Genomic DNA, 27183 nt, shown 5'->3' on the forward strand with positions numbered 1-27183 from the left:
TTTTACCGTTGGCGATTCTTTTGATTATAGTGTACGCGTGTTACTGTGACGCAGTTCGCTGTAACGCGGTTTCAGAAGATATTTTTTAACCACTGCATATTCTGCAATTCCTTTCTAAAATTTGAGTCTCATATTAAAGTAGTCTTTTTGCTAGACCGCAATTATGTTAAACAATAGCCAATTAGAAGTTTTTAACTTTTTTTATTAATAATATCGTAGGATGTGTGTAGTGTGAACGTGTGTGAACGAGCGGTGAGGTTGAAGACGCGGCACGATTGAAGTGCGGTATGTTTGATGACACCAGGGCGAATGGAGTGTGTTTGTTTCTAACCACGTATCCTTGTGTGAGAGTTTGCGAGTTTATTGAGAGAAGCGCGTGGAGAATCCTACAATATTAATAATCCGATAATCAGTATTCCGAAATTTCTTAAATCTTTTTACTGTTCTATATTTCTTCCACTTCTGCCATAAATGCATAAAATCCGCATTCGTTGTTTCGAGCTTAAAAAAAAAACAAGAAAAAAGTAAATAGTATATGATAATTTAGAAAGCAATTCAAAATACAAGATATTTAACGAATAATATATTAAAACACGAGACATATAACATCGAATATGCAGATATTCAGGAAGAAAATAAAAGAAAATTTATAATGATATAATGCTTGAAATGATCCATTTCATCTACTTTTTTTTAAAGAACAATTTTCGATCTGTAAATTACCAAACTAGTTAGAAGCGGTAGGATACAGGATTTAAAAAATTAATAAGTTGTTTGATAACGGGTGAGAATCCTTTTAGGGGTGGGCGATTTCGCTTGAAATTCGAGAGCGACGAAATTGCGGTAGAAACTCTACTTTCAACGCATTAATTATTAAAGGTTCCCCTGAACTACGGCAACTCACCAACAGCGACGCGTTCGTGCCAGGTGTGTGAAGGTGCAGAGTTGATGCATCATTTACTTTAATCCGGTAATCTGAAAAACCATCCAGCATTTCGCAAAAATTTCGGTAGAGACGATTACGTTGCATGGAACTTATTCAGCGGCAACTAAATTCAAGATGCGACTGTCATGGATAATATAATGGTTAAATATCAGTAACGTTGCAATTCCATCGATATTGTTGTTGAGACATTGTTTAGACGAATAGACGAGAGACAGATAGAACGAAACGTATTAATTGTGATAAAGCAATATTTAATTTATTAACTTCCGTAAGATTTAATTAGAAACTGTATTATGCGAATTTGCATTTGACAAGTTAGTAGGAAGGTAACAATGTTATTAATCCGATGAAACGGATCGATTTTGTGCCTGAAGATTTTGCTGGAAATATTTTATCTGAAACATTTTTGTTAAATGAAATCAGTATCCATGCCACGAATGCTTTGATCCTAGAAATCTGCAATTGTAACGATTGTGCAATATATTCGCTAATAAAAAATATTTCTTTTAAATACAGTCGCTACCGCCTGTCTCTTTCTACTTTGTTGATAGTAACATTAAATAAATAATATGAAAAATGATATTTTGTATAAGAAAAATATGTCGGAAGAGCCTTAAGAAATGTAAGTGTAACACAATGATGCTAACATATGATTTGGAATTTACCGCAATGCAGAGAATCCATAACAGTTTCGTTGCAAGTGTCTATACGTGTCCGCGTATTAAGAAGTAACAGGCAATTCACCACTTACGACTTGAGTATTTTATTTGCGTGACTGGAACACTTTATTAGGAAACTGGGAAGTTTTACCTTTAACATTCAGACCGTCTGCCGATACGTTCATTCCACTGCATATGCAATTTGTAACTGCAATTCGCTCTGTATGAGTTTTCATTTTTCACTGTATAACATTATAGAAAATTATATAGTTATATTATATAACTACCATTTGTCTAATTGGAATTTGTATAAGTTAAAGTATTCCTTTGCAATGCATCATTTTGAACAATAACTCTGCAACATCAATTCAATGAACCAGGGTTTATCCAAAAATATGTGTATGCTGTAAATATTCTTTATATTTTTTGCTGGACCAACATTTATTCTTTCAGATCCGACCTTTCCTTTTTTATGATTTAACTAAAGAATAATCTATTAAAATCCTAGTTCATATTCACATAACTGAAAGTTTTATTTTAAAGCTGCATCAACTGCAGAGTTGAATCGTTCCCATGAACTTTACTGGTAATAAGAGGTATCTGCGCAGTTGTGCACAATGGGGTTTCGCGAAACCTAGTTATTAGTCTGCTTCGATTTATGACGAGATTGCCCACGCCCGTTTTAGTCACCTATCATGGACACCTTAGCCGAGTGCGAACCACTGAACTTTCCTCTCCTCTCCTCATCGCTGGGAGGTCGATTCAATTTCGAATTAACTCGATCCCGATATCCTGTTGTAATGCTAAGAATCTCAGCAGGAACCAATCGCTAACAAGCTTCGGTTTCCCATAGAATTTTGAAGGCAATTATAAATTATGTTCGAAGATTTAACACTGGAAAAACGGAACCTTTCGACAAAAATATAACAGAGTATACTTTTATACTTTTATTTGTACTTTTGGGCTATTTATACCTTTATTTATCAATTATGCATAGCCTTTAAACATAATTTTTATGGTACTTTTCCAGTTTTATGGTACTCCATCTTTAACATTTCTATGGATCTCGATGAAATATGTGAAAAATTCAATTAATTGTCAGAAAATAAACAGTCAAATAACAATGTACATTAATATTCTAATATTATTACATACATTATATATTATAATTAATGTATCATTGAAAATGGATTCTTAAAAAATGAAATTGCAGTCTAACCTCACATTTTTATCTGACTTTCATTTTTAGTCACAGTATTACAAAAATATCATCGTTTCCTCACCGATTTCTTTCGGGTTTTTCTACACGACAAAGAAAATTCGATTTCTTTAATGTTGCTCATTTGTTGTTTATTTATTTGCAAAGATTGATATTTCCTGGTTTGAAGTTACGTAAAATTTTTGAACTTGTATAAAAAAATCTAAACTGCTTACCGTCCCTTATAATTCTATTTTCAATAACTATTATTACTTAACTTACCGAAGAATTGTCTCGTAAAATTGATAAGATCCAGTTTATTTATATTTTTCACATACTTATTACAATCATTCTACCAATAATAAATTTTACCCAATCGCTTCCTATAAAATTGCTTTTATAAATCTATAATTATAAAATATGGTCATCTGAGTGCGATAGGTATAGTGTCCACCACCTATAGTTAAAATATTTATTTAAATTATTTTTCATTATATATATTATTACAAGAACAAAATGATTCCACAAATTAATGTTTTAAATAATAAAGTAATACTAGAATAAATGGATACAAAATTTAAAAAAAATTGTTATTGTAAATTTTTAATTTTAAAATAAAGTTATAATGAAGAACAATAATTTGAATATATGTGATATTATATACATTCCAGTGAATAGTACATATTTTCGTCGAAGATTGGCGCAATACTCTGATAAAGAAACTCATTTTCAATTCTTAAACGATCAAATTCTTGCTAAAAAATAATAAACGCAAACCGAAAATGTTCTGCTCTCATTTCGCCACCTAGATTTTTCAAATAAGGCTTGTTTTCAGGAGAAATAGCATGTGGATTGAACTCGAGCACGCTGAGGTTTGGAAAATTTTACGCCGTATATCACGGCGCGTCACTGCGCGTTTCAAGAAACAAATGGCTTGCAATATACAGCTTCCGTTGCAATTGACAAGTAACTGTAATTAATGACCCAGAATTCCAGGCTTCAACGAACCCGAATTTATACAATAAACAGGCACGGCTTATTCATAGTAAGTGTCATCTAAAGTTCGGTTTGAAAAGATCCAAATGAACAAATCGTACACAAAATTCATTATACGAAACTGAGTTAAAAATAGCTCTTAATTAAATATAAAAATTAAACTAGCAAATATTTTCAAAATGAAATATCTTCTTTTTTTTTTCTTTTCTTTTATTATTATTATCTTTTCTCTTTCTTCTTATTTTATTAATTTCTATATAATGTTATATTATTTATTTATACATATATAACATAGCACATGCACACACATGTATATATGTATGTAATCAAAATTAATTAGTAAAACAGATTTATCTTTACATATCGAAGTACTTATTTCTTGACAATCGCGTTAAACAAATGCAATTCATTTTAGTTTTCGTATTCCTCGAAGCTATTTCCCAAGAGTTTTATCGAATCTGATAATATCGGATTCGCATAAAAATTGGAGATGCATTTCAATTTAAAACTCGTTTAAATAAACGATATAAAGCACAATATACGTTGCTGCACAGGCGAAGGATTCATGACTACTAAAACTGTTTATATCACCGTTACGATGACGTTCACAAAATTCTCGATGCATTATGTCGGAGATAACGATGCATCGGGGACGCAAAAGACTGTTTTAAGATTTTTACGATTTTTCATTGCTGCAAATATGATACTATTCTTTGTGATCTTCCGGCCGTTCAAATGAAAATAAAAAAGGCAACGTCAAATCAAATTTGTTTTTAATTATTTAAGTTTTATTCACCTTTTTAATTTGAAAAGAAAGAAAATCTCATTTCTATCAATTTATGTTGACATAGATATACTATAGGCAACCACAGAAATATCATTAATGTAATAAAGATCATCAGATTCGACTAGATGGATTCAACTGTGAATTCATATGCGAAGTAACAATTTTGTAAATAAATTTATGACAATTGCAAGTTAAATAGTAATGCATTTCTTCCTGAATAATTCAAGTAAATTGAGAAAAATGTAAGAAACTTCATAAATTTTTCTAACGTCTTTACAGTGTGTTAGTTGTCCTGATTATTATTATTATCATAAATACAACGATTCATAGTCTGCTTATAATATAGGGAAGATTTCATTTCTACCTGTAACTTTAAACAAACATTATTTTTTTGACAATTAAGTGTACTGATCGAAGCAAGTTCCATTATACCGACTGTATTTAGTTTTTTAAAATTACTTATTGCTAACTTAACACGTTCGTCGCCGGCAATTAGACACTAAAATCCCCACATAATTAAAGCAATATAATTAATTAAAATAAAACTAAAAAGTTCACATTTATCATGGTGATGATATTGGAACTCTTTCGCATTCGAAAAATCATAGTCGAACTCATTTTGCTCGAATATATTGCAATAAAAATAAATTTTCAAAATTGGTCAGAAATTAGTGTCACCCAGATATTGGTGACGCGGCGACGAACGTGTTAATTCCAATAGTTTATGTCTTTCTTTCTCATACCATGAATAAGAGATATGCATTCATTCGTCATACTTGCTGCCAATACTTACTGTCGTCAAATAGCACAGGAAGCAGCAATAGAAACCAATGTAAGGAATGTACAGCGTATATTACAACAATCTGATCATATGAAACGTAAAAAGATTTAGAGAAAGCCGTCCTTAACAAAGAAACATATTTCTGATCGATTGGTGTTTGCCAAAGAGCACATTAGATGGAAGAAGAAGTGGAAGAAAGTGCATTTTTCCGATGAAAAAAGATTCACTCTCGATGGACCAGATGGTTGGTCGTATTATTTTCATGACCTTAGAAAGGAACCGATGTTTCAACTTAAACGTCAGACGAGAGGAGGAGAAATCATGGTTTGGGGAGGAATTGGATATAAAGGGAAAACAAATATTCGTTTTATCAATGCGAAATTAAAAAGCGCTGATTATATAAAACTAATTGATGAAGAAATTGCAGCAAATGCGGAACGAATTGGTGGAGATGCCGTCATCTTTCGACAAGATAATGCATCAGTGTATACGGCCAAAGCGGTAAAACAATATTTTCAATGAAATAATATTTAAGTTTTACCTTGGCCGGCGAGATCACCAGATTTGAATATTATTGAAAATGTCTGGAGACAGTTATCTCGTAACGTCTACAGAAAATGTAGACAATTTCATTCAATTGAAGAGTTAAAAGCCGCGCTGGAAGAAGGTTGGAAGGCAATTTCGCGTAGTTATTTAAAAAATTATATAAATCACTACCTAGGAGAATGTTAGCGGTTCTAGAAAAGAAAGGAATGTGTACACATTATTGAAATTAAATAAAACATTAAAATTAAATAAAAATCATATTTTTTCTGCACGTGTCCTATCATTTTGTCGTACTCGTCTTTTACATAAACAGATATAATTCCTTTAAAAAAGCATAATCAGTGGCTGTTTTCTCACGTGTTAATAAAGAAGGGGTACTGTTTATACAGCCACATGTAAAACCTTTCTATGCATTATTGGTTTTGAGAAACACGAAAAATTCTGGGATGTCCTATCATTTTCTCGCGCAGTGTACAAATGGAAATAGCATCGTACTACCATGTTCATGTACATCAGCACCGTCCAGTTAGATAATGCGTTTTTCATTTTGACGACCGACACTTTCGAAGGCGAGTGTGACTAGCAACAAATTCGGATTTGAAACCTTAGAATCGATTCGCGAGATTGCCGCAGAGTGTCGGGACGACTATAACGATGATTGGTACAATGCGTTTGAGTCAGGATTTCGGGAGAAAGTGAGAATGACAGTAACGATAAGTATGCAGTGCTGTGGCTTCTTCGTGGTGTACGTAGCTACATCATGTACATATCTATACGTGTACATGCAGTTGACCGAACTGTAGACCCCAGGCTTCTGGAGGCTGCGCATAAAGGCGGGCCAATGTAAACCGCAATCTTCATTTGTTGCTTGAAGCTTGCGGCCAGCTGGTTGTCGGTTCCGATGCTTTGTTCTGTGTTTTCGTTGGCACGGAACGGTACCGTGTTTGCGAGCGCGCCACGCAATCCTGAAAGGTCAGCGTCGGCAGCCATATACGCCCCTCGCTATTAACGATTGGTATCGTATTCACGCGCGAATTTCCATCGATATACGCCCCTGGATCGCGCCACTGCCACCCCACACGCTAATAACTCGGTTTTTCGGAAGCGGCCGTGTCCCCCGTCGTGTGTTGCCACTATCGCTGCCTAATCAGTATGTCGCGGGAAAGTATGGTTGAGCACACATCGGTCACGTGTCACCTTCCGGTCCGTTGGATATTTGTTTACTGAAGCGAAACGCTAATATACGGTGGCTACGAAAAGTATTGGTACACTGAATTTTCAATTCTTGATGGATTGTCGGCATTTAGATTATTATAGAATAAACTTGGATTCATTCTAACAATTTTATTAGCAAGACAGCAATTACTGTGTCAAATTTTCAGACATATTCTGTATACCTTATTACCACGCCACACCATATATACATTATTTATATGTTATTTATATTTATTATATTATACTATTTATACATGTGCATACCTATAATATATACGTACATATATACATATATTATTAGATTATTATTAAATGACCGTTTCTCTGCAACTTTTACTACCTACGCTTCACCTTTGTCGAGAAATTTATTCTTTTTGCTTTCACACTTTTTCCTCAGAAAGTTTTAGAAATTCCGTGACATGTATCGACTTTGTGATGAACGATGAGAGCATCTCCTTTGAAGTTTTCTTCTGTTAACAAGAACGCCGAGTTACGCAGTGTTCAGCTTATGTTATGTAGGAGTTACCTCAATGCTTGTGTTTTATTTTGAATACGGTATAACAATATTCACTCATGTGCCAAGTCGAGTAAATCAAGGACTGCATATCTTTTTAGTTTCATTTGTAATATTCAATTCTTATAAATCATTGTTTAATGTATCATTGCAGTGTCGATGTACGACGTAAATAACTGAAAATTAAGTATTTAAGTTGCAGCAGTATATAACCTGTATACACAATATGTATAAGTAATTAATTTTTATTAATTTAGTAATTATTACTGTCTTTGCTATACTTAGAACAAATGTTTCTATCATATTCATTAACATTCAGTTTGAACCAATATAAAACCAATATCTCAAATAATGTTATTTTTGTTATTTAATACAAATTCAATAGATATCAATAATTGCTTAAACAAATATTTGATTTCTGATTGATTGAATATTTCCTTACGCCCTTGTTTTGCACATTGTACTTAATTTCACAAGATTTACGAGTTATTTCGTAAAACAATATAAATCGATATAACAAATAATACAAATATTAACTTTATCACTAAATAGACAAAGATAGAATGTAACAAGAATAATGTATTAAATAGAAAAAAAGATTAAAAATTATATCGATCTGTAAAAATATAACATTTAAATATAAAATATAAAAATATCACTTGTATAAAATGTGTAACCTAATCAACTATTATTCTCCATACAGAGTCGTAATTATTATATATTTGCAGGTATCTGAACAGTGTAGTAACTATGTACCGACCGATTCTATCGCAGTAACGCAATGCGCAGAAAGTTTTATTGTGATTAATTAAATTGTCCCGAAGTTGACAAGAAAGAAAACGAGTCCTAAACACGCGTTACTGAATTCTATCCGATATGATTTATGATATCACGAAAGAAATAAATTACGAAACAACTCTTATCTAAAGTAGCCATTCTTGCTTCTATACTGGCATTAATACGTTGATCGAGTCCTAAAATTAAAGTCACTCAAATTAAAAGCTATTCATAGCTGCTTTAACTATTTTAAACAATAAAGAAAATTTTAATTCCATTTTTCATATATAAATAAATATTATTATAAATAAGATAATATCATTACTAGATAATATTAAAATTAAATAAAAGAAATAGTATTATAAATAAAAAAGTGAATTCAAATTTGGTTTTGAGGCTCCTATTTTGAATAATTACCATGACACAATATTATAAATATGTATCATCAGAAATGTTAATAAATATACACGTTCTGATAAATGTTACATAAATATTCACATACTGTTTCCCAATGTTAGAATTTTTCGATTAACTATATTTCCTTCATTAATCACTCATAAAACAGATGTTTCGATAAATTATATATTAACCTCGAAAATTTTATAAGATACATTTTGTGTAAATTTTTAAAGTGATGTTTAACACGTTCGTCAGAAATCTGATTTCTGACCAATTTTGAAAATTTATTTTTATTGCGATATATTCGAGCAAAATGAATTCGACTATGATTTTTCGAATGCGAAAGAGTTCTAATGTCATCCCCCTATGATAAATGTGAACTTTTTCGTTTTATTTGAATTAATTAAATTGCTTTAATTATGTGGGGATGTTTTGTGTCTAATTGTGGTGGACGAACGTGTTAAACAGTTGATATATTTATCACTACGGTGGTACCATTGAAGTCTTCTTTAGGTAAACGGTTTCAGAGTAATCGAAAAACGTGAGCATCTGTATCTGTCATAGCCGAGAAATATGGTGCGCGAGAAATAAATTTCCATTGCAGTTCCATATTTCCAACGCAGTCGTTACGTTTGGTTTCGGGTCGTGATGTGGTGGTGCCATGCTCTTTCGATTTACAAGGTCTTTCAATTTGCTGCTATTGCCATGTCCTGTCAAATTGTTGGCACTACAAATCAACCTTTGATGGTTCACACACGTCGAATCGAATGATTCATCGATAAACCGTTCATGCGAAAGAAGCGGGGAACAGAATTTTAAAACATCTCAATTTTATACTTTGAATCATAGCATTTAATACTAGAACTACTCTGGTATAGTACTCGCAAAACTCGATAAAAGGAAAACTGAAATGTTAGCATCTTTGTTTACGGACAGTTTTCCAACATTTTGCTTTAAATTGAAGATCAACGATTAAGAAGTCGTATTAAATAATTGTTTAAAAGTTATATTAATCTTATGTAGGATCCAACAAATTGTTTAGTTCGAAATGAGAATTATTCAAGGTAAAGTTATTTTAAGGAAATATTAAGTATTTATAAAGTTTATTTAAGTTAAATATTTTTGATGTTCTCTTACACAGCTCAGTCATTAAATATCTGTTAATAGGTAAATAAAGTGGGCAGTGTTACGTACGAACTCGGTCATACCGTACATTTTTCAGACGTTCCATTCCTCGAAAATTCTTATCTCCCCTACAGCGACTCATTAGGCAGCGACCAGCGCATTTTCAATAAACAAAAGGCCCCGAGCGCCGCGGTCTTCCACGCATCAAACTTCCACTAGACGCATTCCTGACCCCCAGATTCCACCGAATTTCGGGGTATAAAAGGGCCACGTTTTCCTCTCTCATCGGGCAGTACGCAACCAAAGTCGGCAGGCTATAGACTACGTATTATTCTCGTCAAAACTGTCAGGCTGTACGAACCCCTGCATTTCTCAGTGCGTGAAAACCGAGAATACCGGACTTAGGTACCGCGTTACACTCAAACACTTCAACATTTGTAATAGACTCAGTTCTTGTAGAATATACTCTAGTATTTTTATATTGAATCTTAGAGGAAATAGCAAGCCAAGGAAACGTGGAGGACGAAGCACTAATCGAACACATCATTAACGGAATACAGGACGAAGAAATGAACAAAACAATGTTGTATTGTGCATGTTCGTTACACGAAATGAGGAAACGTTTGGAACTCTTCGACAGAAGGAAAGAAAAGATGATGGAAAACAAGAAGCCGTTTATCAAAAAAGCAGAAATAGAGAAAAAGAAAATGCCTCATGGCAAATACGGCAAGACTCACTGTTACGGATGTGGTTCAATAGATCATGAGCATTCAAACTGCCCAGACAAAGCAAAAGGACTAAAATGTTTTAATTGTAACAATTTTGGTCACATTGCACCAAATTGTCCCGACGGAAAGAAATCGAAGCAAAGTGTTGCAGAGGTGAATTCTATACAATGTAACGGCGGCGAACTCAAAGTGAGAATTGACAATGTAACGTGTGGTGCATTAGTGGACAGCGGTAGTGAAGTAAGCCTTATTCGAAAAGATCTTTTTGACAAAATAGGCAAAGTGCGGCTAAACGAAACCTCGCGCACGCTCACGGGATTCGGTAACGCGCGAATTATCCCGATCGGGCGATTTGACGCGAAACTGGTTATTGGCGGAGACGAACACATAACCAGCATGTTGGTGGTTCCGCGAGAATCCATGACATCGGAAGTGATACTAGGACGTGATTTTTTAAATCGAGTGGAACTATGCATGAACAAGGGGGTGATAACCGTGAAAACAGCAAGCGACAAAATAAGTGAAAGTTATAACGAACGCAGTGAGACGAATAAGAGGGACTCTAACATCGATAAAGACATTATTGACTTATTATCAATAAATTTTATCGAAAAGGACGAATTAAGTGCGTATACTTCCTACGACGATAAGATAAAGGCCGTGGTTTCAAATTATAAGCCAGCTGAGAGTGTGAAGACAGCAGTCGAGACCAAGATCGTATTACGAAACCAGGAATCCATCTACTCTCGTCCGAGACGATTATCGCCGAAAGAGAAGGTCATCCTATCGGAACAAATCAAGGAATGGTTGCAGAGCGGTGTGATTCATCCTAGCATCGGTGAATACACAAGTCCGGTAGTAATAGTACCGAAGAAAAACGGCGAGTATCGCGTCTGCGTCGATTATCATAAGCTAAATAAACAGATAGTTAGGGACAGATTTCCGATGCCGCTTATAGAAGATAGTTTGGATGCGTTAGCGGGTGCTCGGGTATTCTCGGTGATTGATTTGAGGAATGGTTTTTTCCACGTACCGGTAGAAAAAGAAAGTCAGAAATATACGTCATTCGTGACTCCGGACGGACAATACGAATTCGCGAAAACCCCTTTTGGTCTTTGTAATAGTCCTGCAGTTTTTCTCAGATTTATACAAGAAGTTTTTAAACATCTAATTGCGTGTAAAGTTGTTTTCACATACATGGACGATTTGATCGTACTTGGCGTTGATAACGAAGATGCATTTCAGAATCTGGTTCAAACGTTAAAAGTCGCGGAAGAAAATGGTTTAGATATTAATTGGAAAAAGTCCACATTTTTGCAGAAACGCGTGGAATATCTTGGCTACGAAATAGAAGAGGGATTCGTATATCCATCACCAGCGAAAATTAAAGCAGTACAATATTTTCCAACTCCTTCATCTAGAAAACAAATTCAGAGTTTCTTAGGACTGACAGGATACTTTCGAAAGTTTATTCGCGATTATGCCAAAATAGCCCGCCCTTTATCAGATTTACTAAAGGACAACGTTAAATTTAATTTCAGCATAGAGCAGCTAAGATCGTTTGAAACGTTAAAAGCAGCGTTGGCTAATAAACCGACATTGCGAATTTATAGTCCTACGGCAATTACAGAATTGCATACCGATGCAAGTAAAGACGGATACGGCGCAATATTGTTGCAAAAAGACGTTGACGAGAAACATTTTCATCCAGTTTATTTCATGAGTAGGAAGACTTCGGATGCGGAAAGAAATTATCACTCCTATGAACTCAAAATTTTAGCTGTTATTAAAGCCGTACAAAAGTTCAGGGTATATTTATTAGGAATAAAATTTAAGTTAGTTACCGACTGCGATGCATTGCGTAAGACTCTGCATAAGTTCGATCTATCGCCAAAAATAGCGAGATGGGCATTAATTCTAGAAGAATTTGATTACGAAGTCGAGCATCGCCCAGGATCACAGTTGCCTCATGTAGATGCGTTAAGTCGTTACCCAGTTTTAATAGTAGAAGATACTATATTAGCACTATTCCTACCAGGACCGGTCAAATGACCGTTTTTAAATTTTCAATTGGAATTTCCTACATTCAACGTAAGTGAATCGCCTTTAAACTTCACGACTTTTCCTCATATATATGTATGATACATTTTTCAATATTCGCTTATTTTTTTATTGTTTATTTTCTGAGAAATCTTTGTAGTCTGTCTTACCTACCACGACCGGTCATTTGACCGGTAGTACGATTAATACATTTTTATAATAGTTTCTCTCTAAGATTCAATGCCAAAATTATAAAGTCGTTACAAACAAAAGGTAATGTAGTTGTGGCACGATTTTATCCGAGAAGTACCTTCCAGAAAATGGTTTACTGCACTTCCAAGTGTTTACAGTTCTCGCTCGACTATAGGGTTAGCGTTGTTTATTTGCTTGATTGATATCCGACACGGTCCAGATCCTTGAATGTTCTTACGCCATCTTTTCTACTATGACGCAAAATAAATAAACTTATAACTGAAAAAAATGTATAGAGGTCTTCTCACGAATTCAAATCAGTATAGTCTTGCGACACGAACAGAGTGCATCGAAACGTGAAAGTCACAAAGAGCATACTTGGCAGTCTTTTATTATTATTTTGTAATATTTTATATCGTATTACGTGTTATAAGTGCAATTTTGTACGATGTACGTAGCAAATATATAATAAACGGCTTTCCATATTTGGGAAAAGATGAAAGTAGAGAACCATCAGTTCCTCTTGGAGAGTTTGTCACTATGAAATTAGCAGAACCGTATGTGGAAGAAATATAACCACAGACAACTTTTTTTACAAGCCTACCTATAGCAACAAAACTTTTAGCAAAAAAAACTATGATTGTTGGGACAATTAGAGCAAATAGAAAAGAGCTACCAGTACTGGCAAAACTGAAAAACGACGACATGGCACTTTTCTCAACCAAACTCTATCGCTCAGATAATTGTATGTTGAAAATTTACAAAGCCAAACCATGAAAGAAAGTTCTAATTCTCAATTCAATGCACAACTCCGTACAAGTTGAAGAAAATGACACCCGAACACCGGAGACAATTCAATTGTAAAAAGTACGTATGCGGAAAATGTACAGTTGAGAAACGCATATATAAAAAATGCGACGAAAAAGAATAAAATGTAGATTATGTACTCTTGAATAAAAGAAAATATATTCTTATACTGGTAAATTGGTCTGCATGCAACATTGAAAAATACAAGTTGTGAAAGACCGGTCATTTGACCGGCCGCGGTAGGAATAGGTATACGTGAAGTGTCGGTAGGAATAGTGTTAGCGTTAGTGCGTAAGAAACAAGAAGAGAATCGACGGGTGTATAATAAAAAACGTAAAGCGCCAACGAAGTATGCGGTAGACGATTTAGTTGTAATTAAAAAGACTCAGTACGATCCTGGCTCTAAATTAAAAGCGAAATTTCTCGGGCCATATCGAGTGTCCGGCGTCAGACGTAATGATAGGTACGAGGTCATTCGTGTAGGAAGCGGCGAAGGGTCTCGTATCACAACAACTGCGGTCGACTGTATGAAGCTGTATGATGTGAACTCTTCGGAGACCGAAGAGTATGCAGGAATGGCCGAGTGTAGGATGTCGCGAGCGCGGTGACTTGGTGGATGGCCGGGTGTTGCGCTCGGCGGAAAAAACAAAGGAAAGCGATCAGCGGTAACGCGGAGAGGATCGCCGAAGCGATCCTCAGTTGTGATCGGTCGTAGCTGCGGTGAATAGCTAATAATTGTATTTCGTTTTTGTATCTCTATATCTCTCACATTTTATTCTATTAATAAAGTTGCTTTTTTCGTTATTAAGACATTGCGATATTGCGGGAGTCAATCACCTAAAACCCGATCCTACATACAATGGAAAACAACGGAACCACGTTCATGTCACGTAAAATAATTAGAACGAATATAAAAAAAAGGAGTCGTTGAGCCGTAGCCCAACAACTATTTCTTTATTTAATAATCTTTTAATTTTACAACGGCACGGCACTTATAATAACGCTTATCGATGGCGAAGGTATCGGATCACGGTCAAGACTGGCCTCGCGGCGAAGAACAATAGTTTATATAAACTCGTGTCTTATCTTATCGGGATATGTATTGTCTGTCGAGGGAAATGAGACCTCCTGCGATTTTGTTATGGGGATTGTCACTGTCACATTCACGCCACTCCAACCAATATCTACACATATTATAGATAGAACTCGAGTTGTATGTGGAGTCGTATGTCGAGGAGTATGTGACACCGGCAGATAAAGTGTTAATTATATTGTTTGATGCAGCATGCTCGTTACCACAGCGGTCGCAGAGAGTGACACGTGTAATTCACCAATGGAGGAATGTGTAAGCGCGCTGTTGTGTTTTAACAATAATACTGCATATGTCGAATGCATTCGCATAAGCTGTAATGATGTTGAAATTAATCCTGTTGACTGATAAGATTTAATTCTCTTTAGTTCTCATAAACAAAATTTACTATCACGAATCTCTTACCTCATTTAACACAATCTGTACATGTTTACTCTTTGAACAAGAATCATGTCTACGAAGAAGAGCGAGTTATCAATAAGCGTGCGAAATGAAATTATTTCATTACACAAAAATGGTAAAAGTTACCGAAAAATCGGCGATTGATTAAATTTTAGTTTCTCGACAGTGAAAAATGTAGTAGAAAAATTTAAGGAAGCTGGTAGCGTCGAGAACAAATCGCGATCAGGTCGTTCGAAAGTACTTACCACTAGAGAACGGAAGAGGTATCATCAAAGAAGCAATAAAAAATCCTTTCGTAAGTGCCAAAAGTTTAGCTGTGACATCGCAACATATTCGGGAAAAGAAGTGAATGCCCAAACAGTTCGAAATGTTTTACATGCTGCGGAAAATGGTAGAGCAGCGAGAAAAAAACCGTTCATTAATGAGAAGAATAGGGAGAAACGGCTCGGATTTGCAAAAATATATGCAAGTAAGACAATGGAATTTTGGAAGTCGACTATTTTCTCAGATGAGAACAAGTTCAATCTTTTTGGCTCCGATGGAAAAAGATTTGTATGGAGGAAACCGAACTAAATCAAAAGAATATTATTCCTAGAGTAAAACACGGTGGTGGTCGTGTCATGGTATGGGGCTGTATATCATATCATGGAGTAGGAAATTTGGCTTTTATTGACGATACAATGAATGCAAGCGTCTATATCGACGCGTTGCGAAATAATTTGTTAACGAGTGCAACAAAAACGGGCATAAACGAATCGTTTCGATTCCAACAAGACAACGGACCCGAAGCACACGTCAAGGAAAACAAGGGAATGGTTATTGTACAATGTACCAAAACAGCTCCCTACACCGCCTCGATCGCCGGATATTAAACCGATAGAAAATCTTTGGCATATTTTAGATTTAAAAGTATGAAAAAGGGAAATTAAAAACAAAAATGATCTCAAAACGACGCGTTTAGTAGAGTGGTCCAACGTTTCATCAAAAATTATGCAAAAACTTATCGAACCGATACCTAATCGATTACAGGCCGTAATTAAGGCTAAAAGCATGCCCTCCAAATATTAAGTAAGTTTAATTGTACACTTCTACAGTTGCGTAACACTTGCGCTTATAGCAAAATTGTACGTGTGCCAATACTTTTTTGACTCGGGATTTTTCGTTTTCTTGACTTTATTTCCATATAACAAATAACTGAGACTTGTCAGTAAACATACTATTTATGTGCGCCAAAAGACACTAATAAACATAGTTAATGTTAATAGACTACTTTATAGTTTAAAGATATTCAAAGAAAACTGGTTGTGCCAATACTTTTTTGACCGACTGTATGTATTTCTCCCTAAAAACAAACGATCAAAAATCATTCCCTTAGTGAGATCAGAGCGTATCACCGATATAGGGCGTTGTCCCAAATTGTGCAGTACCTACTGACCTCGTGACTTCGTTTTTTCACGCAAGCCACGCAGGAGGGTGCTCAAAGAATCCCTTTTTTCAAGCATATTGATCTATAAATCAGTGTCGCCGTGCCGCTACGTGTGGGACCACGGTGGCAATTGCCGTTGAGAAGGGTACGGCCGGTCTGTTATTTTTCATCCATATTGAAGCATTCAAGAAAATTCTAAAGTACATCAATAGACGCTTCACAATTGGCAAGATTTTTTCAAACGTGGTAGCTATAAGGGATATATAATTTTCATTAGAATAATATGTAAAACGGACTCTTAGGTTAAAATAGTGCTAAAACAACGAGTAAACCTTTTTTTAACTTAATTGTAAAAATAGATAAAATATAGAAAATAGATAGAAAATAAATGAAAATGCATTTACTTTTTTGATAAAGAACGTAACAATATTCTTAAATTTTACATTTAACAGAATTTTATGCACGCAATTTTATTCGAACGATGTTCTTCTGTAAATTGTTTATATTTCATTGTCACAAGTACCTAAAAATAAGTCTGCATCGTTCACAAGAAATAGAAACTAAATATGAATTGTTTTTCTTTTCAATAATTTTAGTAAATCAAAAATAATTGATTTGATAGAATAGAAAATAATAGATAAAAATAATAAATTCTCTTAATCTTTCTACTATTTTATAACATTGCTTTCTTGGTCTAAATATTGACAATGTTCCTAGGATATCAAGCCTTATACCATTCGCTTGTTACTTCGAAACTAATTTAACATCTGAGAAACTTGCCTTATCGATGAAACCATAGATGATTGAAGCTTGGAAACGAACAAGCTAAATAATATCCTGTGGTGCCAACCTTCGACAACAGCGACATGCTCTACATACGCATACCAAATATTCATGTGCAAGGTTGAATTTTTAATACATCATAAGTCTTTCATTCTCTTAGAAAAAGTCGCCCAACTTTTTATAGAACCTTAAAATATTTTATGATCGTCAAATAGTTGAATGTAATTATGTACTAGTAATAAAATAACTGGCGAGCAGTTGAAAGTCTCACACAAATATTGCTACCATTTTTATACACTTTTTGATATAGTTTTGATATTTTTAATACAAGCTATTTTCGATGAGTTGTATAAACTTTTATGTTGTAAGAATATTTGAATAGGACCACTACCAAATGCCTCAAGTGAGTTATAATTTTAGCATCAGTATTTCTGGAAAAGTCACAATTTGTTTCATTAATCCTAATGCAATTTTTCTTGTTTTTCTTCGTCTTACTGTTTTTTCTCTGATAAATTAATTGCATGATATTCTGTAGCAGCGTAAAATGTAAAATATGTCTGTGTTTCAGTAATCGTTATATTTTCAGTGAAAATTTTTCAATACCTTTGTTTTTAATACTCTTGTTTTCAATATTCTTATTTTTAATACTCTTGTTTTTAATATACTCTTTGCAATCGAATGCGACATAAAATGTCCTTTTATCGGAATAACATTTTTCATTGCGCGAATGAGATGGGTAATACGTTTTCTCGTACACGTTGCACGCGTACCAACATGCAGTGTACATACAAGTTGTAAAAGTGAATAACCGGAAACCAATAAAAATGTCTTTTTGCCAAAGGCATATATTTCAACGGGATTAAAGGGAACGAGTGTGATGCATTGCGTTGACCACCCGTGGAGTATCCATTCTGCAACACGGGCATGGTAGTTATCCCATTAAAATTACACAACGTGTACTGGATTAATTGCGATGCATCCAGTAGCCTCCGAATTTCGTCCGGTCGCAGCAATTTCATTACGCTCCCGTAAATGCAAGACGCAACACGAAATTAGCGTCAAACGATTCGTGTATCGTAGAATTAACCCTTTCGGTGATTAGTACGCACGTGGCACCGTCGAGGGCCGCATACTTTAGTACATAGTATTTATGTAAAACTTGGTCTACCATGTAATCTCTGTTATCGTTAGTCTTTAGATTTTATATATTTATCGCAAAAACAATTAGGTGAAATATAAACTTGCGAAGACATACATATTACACTATACTATATACTATACTATACTATACTATACTATACTATACTATACTATACTATACTATACCATATACTATATTATATTATATTTATATTATATTTATATTATATTATGAAGTTATAAAGGTATGAATATAAAAAACAGATACTTCTTATATTGTACTCCTTCATTTTATAGTCAAATAACAAAGGTACAATTTATTGTTTCCTGGTGGCAATATATTTTCATTACAACTGTACTACGTAAGAATTAAAAAATCAGTATTAGAAGAATGAACTCTACTGCAATTTCGTATAAAATATTTCAGCAACTTCTTTGGTAGGTACAGTTGCCAATAAAAGTGATCATATAACTTTTAAAACGTAATAACAATTTTAAAACTTGACTAAATATGTCATTTGACTTTAATATTTGTTACATAATAGGAAGACTAAAATGGGTTATTATATTAAGAATTTTAAAAAGATTTGTTTGTCATTCCAAATAATAACAAAATTTTGTGTAATAAAAATTCAAGTTATTTATTTTAGTCTTAAAAAAATTATTAAGTTTTAATCTTTAGAAGATTATTGTCATTCCTCTTTTAATAATTTCAATAATAATAAAAGGTGTACAAACACTTTTGTGTGTGGCTTTATATTGTTAACAACATATTGAATATTTCGGGAAATAGTCTTCGTTCTAATAATGCCCGAAGCTCTGCATTAATTTGTATAGTATTTATAACGATACGATATTTAGATTATTTATAGATTGCATATATTTTTACAGATTGAGGCTGGGATGCTCTTGTTCCTACGTTGTTTGCATGGCGATGTGCAAATACGATGCGCCTCCTGAAGGTTCTACAGAATCATTCTGCTACAGCTGTAAGTACGTAACGCGCTCCTGATGTGCAATACAATATTTTAAATTTCTATTAACGTACAGTCAGTCCCATAAGTATTCGTACCCTCATTGCTTATAAGAGAAATTTGTTGAAATCAAGGGACGCATGTTAGATTTTGTTATAAACTTTTGTGCATGGTCCAGAATAAATCATAATTTTATTGGAACATTTCAAGTTTAATATAAATTTTCAGTGGTAAACAATATTTATACTATACTCGCTTTATTTTTTCCTTATTCTGCAACATTAAGTTTTAAAGTAAAAAAATATATTATCTCCTTATCTCATTCCTCTATGGGACCACCGTGTGCTCTAAAGAATATTTAAGGTTGAAGAATCAACTAAATATTAAGTTGTCGTCGTAATTAATTAATTTTTAATTGTAATTAGTCATAATCTTTTTAAATACACATATGGTATCTTTATACAAAATGTTTATATTTTTCTACTATTAATATGATATCCATATTAATAAAAATTATATTATTTATATTATTATGTTTTTCAAATTAGTTATTTATTGTCGCATCAACCACTGGTGGCTTATTAGCGACATGAAGGGATTACAGTTTGTTGTACATTTTGATTACCTTTAAGTAATTGAGTAGGTTATTGATTGTTTGTTTAATAAATACAGTGTAATAAATTAGCTACTAAGAACAAGATACAGAAATACTACTAATATTAGAAAAATTAAATGAATCTTTCATTACTTCAGCCACTATATGTCTTACGAAACAAAATTTAAAAACTATTCCAAAAATATATCTTTGTAATTCCGATAATCGTAAATTTTTTAATTTAGATCACGTTAAAACGGCGAGTTCCGTAAACGTAGCGCATTAAATCAAGATTAAGCTGCCACGGATTTTGTCACGTACGCGGTTAAGAAAAACGGAAAATTCCAGGTTACACCTCACTTTGCACTTCCACTGCAAATAGATTCGTTATTCAAACATACTTCAACGTATTCTTCAATATCAAATATTAAAAAAATATCATTTCCATTCCCTGCAGAGTGACATGCAGCAGAGAAGATCTAATATTGAACAGATTCAGCTGTATTTAGTTAAATATCTACAATACGAAATATTCTTCAAATTTCAGAGAATCGAACGCGCAATCTTAGAATTCATCGACAATCTTAGAATTTATTAAAAATTTTAGTTTATATTATACTATATTATTAATATTATATCTTATGGATGAGAAAACATTTCAACTGCGTTTGACGAATATTATATATAAACTATATATTTTATAAAAAGTAAATAAAATATTTTATAAAAGTAAATTATATATTTTATGGAAGTGTGTTATTTCAGTAAAATATGTTGAAAATTAAATACCTACAGTATATCTTTTCAAGAAGATTGCAACTGCCGACTGGTTAAGCACAAACTGCGTAACAATAAAGAAATGTTATAATAAAGTATCGTAAAGGCATAGTAAATTACGAATTATTATGCAAACTAAAAATTGTCTTTGTTAACTTAAGAAGTAGAAGTTAGATGACTGCGCCTTCCCTCTTTTAATAAGTGCAATAAATTGAAACTAGTGTAGCAATACTTATTAATTCTTTTTGGAACTCTGTGATATTTAACCTATCCATTTTTTAAATAAATGCATGAAGAACGCGGTCCAGTGATTATGATTTTTTAATATTTGGACTTCGAATTCCTGCGTTATGAGAATCCTTGTGAAGCCGTTGCTCGAGCGACCGAGAGACGTTGAAAAATTGCAAGATCACAACTCACTTTTCGTCCCCTTAGAGGACCGCTCCCACCCTCTCCACAACCTGCTAAACTCTATTCCCAGTGACCCGGCCAATAATCAAGATTGCACTTTCCCTGGCAAGTTCCTCCACGATTGGTCGCAAATCGGACATCCAGATTGAAACCCACAAAAATGGCCCACTAACCTAGACAAAGTGGATCGTGCATGGATTTCTCTCGTATTTTGGTCTCAGCTCTAATGGCCGGCTTACGTAGCGGCCTTATTGGTCGGAATGGAAATGAGGGAATTAGAATAAAGAGGTTTAAGACGTTTGGCTGAACGAGATCTGCTTCTATTTTATTAAGGCGGCATAGACCACAGTGTTATCCGCGGTACATTTTTTTAAAGAAAATTATCCGGCTTCCGTGAACAATTACTTTCTTTCCGGTTAAACATTCTTTTACCGTATTCTCTGCAATTAGGGCAAGCTGTAACGTTGTTTTTTAAACAGAAGGAAGTTGTTATAAAATTCCCGAAAAAGCCTGAGAAAACTAGTCAGTGCTATCGGTTTTTTGTTTGTTTTACAGATCGTTATTCTATCAAACATAACAGTGATACGCGATTGATTTTTGTCGATAGTGACGCTACAATTGTTAGTAAATAATTGGGACGCTTTCCAAATTATTGTTGTTTGAAACGAATTTCATTTTGACCATATCTAACTAAGCTTTTCTTGAATAACAATAAAATGCACCGTTCGTTATCTTTCTCAATTCTCATGAATCAATAAATATGTATTCGATTAAAAATTTATCCAGATTAAAATTTATCCGATTGAGAGTTTATTCGATATCTGTGATAAGGAATGTTCGAAAGAGGAATATCAATTTCTGTGAGATCTGAAACATCCGAAAAGCACAGAAATCGAGAAAATCGTCCTCGTAGCATTACGTCGATTACGCTTTGGATTTAATAGGCTTAACCCTTAGAGTACGAAGGATTGGGTCTACCAAATGAAAAACTTACCTTATAATTATAAATAAATTAATAATAGAATTCCTATAAAGGGAAGAAGAGAGAAAGAAGTTATTTACAAAGTTATTAAAGAAAAACTATTCTTAGGGGACCTAAAGTCCCTCACTCCGTACTCTAAGGGTTAATGTTAAATTGTAGAAATTAGGGTTGAGAGATGAGAGTTAATATAAATTTTATCTTAGAAATAAATAGTGATATGAAATACTACATATAGTATAAAGAAGTAATTCGATTTTTAAAGTATAAATAATGTGAGATGCGCGTGCGAAAACAGTGGAGATGGTCATTTTGTAAAAACGTATGTATCATGTTGGTGCAGATGATAAAGATGGTCGATATCACTCGAGTCATGGCCACCCTTCATTGGACTCTTTCGTGCCACTGCTCTCCTATTCAAAATAGTTATGATCGCGGGACGGTTTTCTCGCAGTCTTCGGGAGTATTTGCCTCAATGTCGGTTAGTTTGCCAGAACGTACGTTAGCGACGCTTGGATGCGTTCAACAGCCGCCTTCGAAAGCGGTTTCCGACGATGGAGGAGTGTCACGAGAAAGGTCGGTGCTTACCGGCCTCCATCTCTACCCCGTGCGTCTGTTTAGCATTCGGGCCACGTACAACCACTACCGCTCGCCGGAAGTCTGCATTTGCACCTCGGCGGTCGTCGTCTTCCGTTGTTGTACGCTGTCGGAAGTGCCCACCCGCAACAGACCTATACGCGCTACCAGCCTCTTCAGCAATTCCAACAATTCAACAATGCCGCTGAATTATTGATATTATTATTATCGCTATTGTTAAAATCATAATTTATCATTTTTGTCATTGTTATTTTGTACGCTAACGTCATTTCATTGTTAAGAAGACAGAGTTGGAACATTGAACAATATTGATAGAATATTGATATAATCCATACCAGTATATTGATATAATCTATAATACACGCGATTTACAATTTTACAAATTACTCTCCGTTTACTGCAATTTTTATAATTACTTGTTTGGGAAATCACGCCGAACTGATTAAATTTCCAAAAACTGATGTACGACATCTAAGAAAGGTAGATCTAAATATCGCTCCTCAACCGACGCTGGTCTACAGAGGAACTTGCTCCTGGGTTTTGGACTCTACGGAGACGACAAGTTGCTTAATTGTTTCATCCTGTTTAGAGTTCGCCAACTCCATCTCCGGTCACACACATTTTTGTTTTTAAACTGAGACGGTCACACCTACAAATCGAATTGCTCGCGAAACTACGAAAGCGTTTGGTCGCACATTCCGGAATAAACCCTCTATGCGGTCTCGCTGGCCAACTTCTCGTCGCTGCAACAGAACACGTTGTTTCAGCAGCAAACCTCTATTTTGAACTTTCGATCGCAACAGTGGAAATTGTACTATTTGTTGTATTGCGGCTCGTAAGCGACCGCTGACTAGATAAAGGTATTCTGGTCGGTCGTGTAAGTTCGTTAACAATCTACTCATTCTGTCCCCTAACTTTGCCGGCGGTTTATTTTCCACGCACGTGCGGCTGAAACAGTTTGGGTTGCCGACCGAAATTTAATAACGTCGGCGGATAGTGTAGGTAGTATCGCAAATAATACGTATTATAGTATAAGCACGTTGTAATTCTAAAATTTTTTCCACTAATTATGTAGTTACTCTGCGAACGGAACAATCTTATTTTCGAAAATACGATTCATAGGAGAAATTGTCAATTACTCCTCGTCATTAATGTGACGTTCCAAGTTTTCGTCAAATTAAATAACTTTCTCACCTATATCGCACTTCTGAAAGCATTTCAATAAAATATTGCTCATTTCTTCTGTAATTAACACTCTGTACGTAATGTACAGAATGACCCATTTAAATTGATACAGTCAAATATTAGGTTGGGGAGAAAGAAATCCATTATTTTTACGCGAACTTCAAGACTTTATTTCACATGCTTCCGATTGTCCGATTTAAGTCAAATATGCACTGTTTTGGTCTACAATTTGTTGCCATTTTAAAGGTACTTTCATAATGCCGCTCTCGTAGAAGTCTCGACCATTATTGGCGAAAAACTCTTGTAATCGACTTTCAGAATCTTCTCTCGACGCTAATTTCTTATCACTAAGGAAATTTTGCAATGCAAGGTAAACATGATGGTAATCGCTTAGTGTCAGGTCTGGACTATATAGTGGATGCATCAAAACGTCCCAACCAAGCTCCTGAAATTTCTGACGAGTCACTATAGACGCGTGTGGCCTGGCGTTGTCTCGATGGCACACAACACCTCTCCTGTTGGCCAATTCTGGCCGTTTATGGTCAATCGTTAGCTTCAAACAGTCCAGTTGTTGACAGTAGAGATCCCAATTTAGTGTTTGACCATATGGAATCAACTCATTATAAATGATTCCTTTCCAGTCCCACCAAATGCACGGCAGAACCTTCTTGGCTGTTAGTCCTGGTTTGGCCACCGTCTGACCTGCTTCATCAGGCTTCGACCATGAACGTTTTCGCACAATGTTGTCGTATGTCATCCATTTTTCATCCTCAGTCACCATGCCTTCAAGGAATGGGTCGGTCTCATTCTCTTTGGCCAAGACATCGCAGATGGAAAATCGAACCATCATGGTTTTTTGTGTTAATTGATGCGGCACCCAAACATCGAGCTTCTTATTAAATCCAGCTTTGTGCAAATGGTTTAAAACCATTTCATGGTCGATCTTTTACTCCCGGGCGATACTACAACTGCTAACATGCCGGTCAACTTCGATTATTTTTGTGAATTTGTCAACATTTTCTACGACAGGCCTACCTGTACATCTTTAACATCAAAAATACCTGAACGGAAGCGACGAAACCATAATTGCCCGTAATTGGCTGTTAGAGTATCGGGACCATAAACAGCATTCAGAATTTCAACCGCTCGGCTTGCATTTTCACCTTTATCAAAGAAAAATTGTGAAATGTACTGAATTTTCTCTACGTTGACTTCCATTTTGAACACCCTGTAGCTCGCAACTGAATGGACCAATCAGAAAACAGAAAAAATGTTTGTAGTGCGAAATGTCACCTTTCTGACGAGCATAAATCTGAAATTGTTTGATCGATCGCTACAGCCGTCAACCGGAAAAATAATGGATTACTTTTTCCCAAACCTAATATCTTCGAAATCGTCGCTGATACTAAAAAATGTTTCAAACGAAATTTCAATTATCTCCAAAAGCATGTAATCTGCTATTAATAAGATTTATCTAGGTGAACACGCCTAAAGCATATAAAATTCATCTTTAGTTTCTTCAATAAGATCATATTTTTTTATTATACTAGTCCATTCAGATCGTCATTTTCTTCATAAAAATACTAAGGCATTTATTGCGAAAAATCATTTGTTTAAAAGATATTTTTATTTTAGTATCTTTCAGAAACCGTGTAAATCTTTTCATTCAAGCTAAAGGTCGTATTTTTCAACACTAACTTTAGATAATAAAATTCAAATATCTTCTAAAACCAGTGATTTTTTGAAACTCGACTATTAAAAAATATCTGTTGACCATTTTGATCTAAATACTGATAGATTAAGATTTTAAAAGAAATCTTTTGACTCGTATCTTAAAAATAGTGTTAAATTAATCTTTTCATTTAAAGATGTTTGAAAACATTTAAAATATGTCTTTTGGCTAAATTACTCCTTGATCAAACTAGTATTATATGAAACTATTCAGAAGCATCTTCCTCCACGTTCGGTGTTAAATTCATTTTCAAAAATATCTTCGCTACTTTTAGTGAAAATAGGGTTAATTAGTAGTTATGACTCCTCGAAATCATGGCTGACTATTTCATTAGCCTATTCTTCAACCTTTCATCATATTTATCTGTTATCGCAAACAAATTTTACGTAAACACAGCACGCTATATTCATGCAGAAATAAATCCGATTAATAACGATAGTGCTCCGTTCACATTACTCTACGATCTAGTTAGCTGCGTTCACCATATCTCACGTTCCACCCTGCCTCGAGTCTTGGAACACGAGCAATAGCGCGCTCAACATGCCATTTAGGTCCCTTTATCGGTACACGACACGAAAATCGTACTTCAATAGTTGCGACGCTAAACGTATCAACATTCTCCAAGCTTTAAGGTCCATTGTTGCAAACTGCTATAGTTTGCAACGTAACTACCACATGATATATGAAACCAGCAAAATCTACTATACTGTAGACTCCAATTTGTCCTTTGTGTATTCATAACTTATTTATTTGCCACAAATTTATTACATAGTGTTACATTGAAATTTGTAGCTAAAAAGAGTAATAGAAGTTTATAAAATAGATATAAAAATACATTTTTATTTTATCCCTTTTTAATCATTCAAATTTTTTACTACTCTCTAAATTTTGATTATAAAATAATGGTTACAGTTTTAAACAATTCTACTAAACTGAGTTTTACTAAACTATCTTTAGATATATAAATCGACAAGATTAGATTTTCTTGTCTTTGAAATTTCCTTTTATTTTTACAGCAAGCGCTCTTTCAGTTGACAAAGGAAACTTTTCTTTAATTCTAACTTCTGCAAAATGACATATGAAAATAAGAATTTGCATAAAGATGCACAGTATAGTTACGAACTATTCTCGTAAAACTAAAGAATATGTAGGAATAATTCATTACAATGTTTTTTAAAAGAACTTTCTCCTAAATAAATCATAATGCTTTGTATCGGACAAAGCGTGAGCCTTTTAAATAGAGTCAATATTTTTGAATACTAAATCGAAAATTTGTAACTCAATGACCGAATGTTTAATTTTCTCGAATTTGCATAACGCGGAACCGGCAAACGCGGAAATCCTTTACCGAACCAATCGATCTTGCGCGGCAACACAATTCT

General features: G+C 34.3%; 1 protein-coding gene and 1 pseudogene across 6 annotated transcripts in view; one reads left to right on the top strand and one right to left on the bottom strand.

Annotated features, from left to right (window-relative positions):
* LOC144473481 (uncharacterized) overlaps positions 1-27183 on the top strand; it is a 265918-nt gene that overhangs the window by 99298 nt on the left and 139437 nt on the right. For 5 of the 6 annotated variants that reach the window (XM_078187373.1, XM_078187378.1, XM_078187379.1 and 2 more), the window contains one exon: positions 19443-19540. The gene's annotated coding sequence lies outside the window, so the exon portion shown is untranslated. Of the gene's footprint in view, positions 1-19442; positions 19545-27183 lie in introns of all 6 variants that reach the window. The other variant, XM_078187376.1, reaches the window with a different exon arrangement.
* On the bottom strand, positions 24266-25000 carry LOC144473652 (histone-lysine N-methyltransferase SETMAR pseudogene; annotated as a pseudogene).

Source organism: Augochlora pura, chromosome 7 (genome assembly GCF_028453695.1).
Source record: "Augochlora pura isolate Apur16 chromosome 7, APUR_v2.2.1, whole genome shotgun sequence".
Taxonomy (NCBI): Eukaryota; Metazoa; Arthropoda; class Insecta; order Hymenoptera; family Halictidae; genus Augochlora; species Augochlora pura.